General features: G+C 42.9%; 1 non-coding gene across 1 annotated transcript; it reads right to left on the bottom strand.

The window, feature by feature from the left end:
• Window positions 1–365: 365 nt before the first annotated feature.
• On the bottom strand, window positions 366–438 carry TRNAS-GGA (transfer RNA serine (anticodon GGA)). Its single transcript has one exon. It is a non-coding gene; the product is annotated as a tRNA-Ser (tRNA).
• Between the last annotated feature and the right edge of the window lie 1,153 nt (window positions 439–1,591).

Below are 1,591 nucleotides of genomic sequence, written 5' to 3'. Positions count from 1 at the left end.
CTATTCGCTAAGAAGTGATGACATCAGATGCTGTGATCTTAGTTTTTTTTTTAATGTTGAATTTCAAGCCAGCTTTTTCATTCTCCTCTTTCACCCTCATCAAGAGGCTCTTTAGTTCCTCTTCACTTTCAGCCATTAGAGTGGGATCATCTGCATATCTGAAGTTGTTGGTATTTCTCCCAGCAATCTTGATTCTGGCTTATGATTCATCCAGCCTGGCATTTTGCATGAAAGTGAAAGTGAAGTCACTCAGTTGTGTCCAACTCTTTGCGATCCCATGGACTGTAGCCTAGCAGGCTCCTCCCTCCATGGGATTCTCCAGGCAAGAGTACTGGAGTGGGTTGCCATTTCCTTCTCCAGGGGATCTCCCCGACCCAGGGATCGAACCCGGGTCTCCCGCATTCCAGGCAGACGCTTTAACCTCTGAGCCACCAGGGAAGCCATCCAAGGGTATATTTTAATATGTAATATATGAATTCTGGGTTGTTTAGCAAGGCATTTTGCATGATGTTAAATAAATTAAATGATGCATATAACTTAAACAAGCAGGGTGACAATATACAGACTTGTACTCCATTCCCAATTTTGAACCAGTCAATTTTCCAGTGTCTGGATCTAACTGTTGCTTTGTGACCCAGATACAGGTTTCTCAGGAGACAGGTAAGGTGGTCTGGTACTCCCATATCCTTAAGAATTCTCCTTAGTCACCTGTGATCCAGAGTCAAAGGCTTTCGTGAAGTCCATGAAGGAGAAGCAGATGTTTTCCTGGAACTCTGTTGCTTTCTCCATGATCCAGTGAATGCTGGCAATTTGATCTCTGATTCCTCTTCGAAACCTCTAGAGCTTCTGGAATTTCTCAATTCACTGCTGAAGCAGTGCAGAGCAGCAGCACTGCTGAAGTGCCGCTGAAGCCTGGCTTGAAGGATTTTGAACATAACCTTGCTAGCATGTGAAATGAGTGCAACTGTGTGGTAGTTTGAACATTCCTTGGCATTTCCCTTCTTTGGAATTGGAATGAAAATGGACTTTTTCAGTCCTATGGCCACTGCTGAGTTTTTCAAATTTGCTGACATATTGAGTACAGCATTTTAACAGCATCATCTTTTAAGATTGGAAATAACTCAGCTGGAATTCCATCACCTTCACTAGCTTTATTCATAGCAATGCTTCCTAAGGCCCACTTGACTTCATGTTCCAGGATGTCTGGCTCTATTTGAGTGACCACACCATGATGGTTATCCAGGACATTCAGACATTTTTTTGTACAGTTATTATGTGTATTCTTGGCAACTCTTCTTAATCCCTTCTGTTAGGTCCTTACCATTTATGTCTTGATCATGGTCCACTGGAGGAGGAAATGGAAATCCACTCTAGCATTCTTGCCTAAAGAATCCCATGGACAGTACTAAAAGACTAAAGGATATTACACTGCAAGATGAACCCCCAGGTCAGAAGGTGTTCAATATGATACTGGGGAACAGCAGAGGGCACTTACTCATAGCTCCAGAAAGAATGGAGTGGGTGGGCCAAAGCAGAAATGGCACTTAGTTGTGGATGTGTCTCGTGGTAAAAGGAAAATTTAATGCTGTAA

Source organism: Ovis canadensis, chromosome 10 (assembly GCF_042477335.2).
Source record: "Ovis canadensis isolate MfBH-ARS-UI-01 breed Bighorn chromosome 10, ARS-UI_OviCan_v2, whole genome shotgun sequence".
Lineage (NCBI taxonomy): Eukaryota > Metazoa > Chordata > Mammalia > Artiodactyla > Bovidae > Ovis > Ovis canadensis.
Note: the sequence above shows the minus strand (reverse complement) of the source record. Positions and strands in the feature narration are given on the sequence as shown.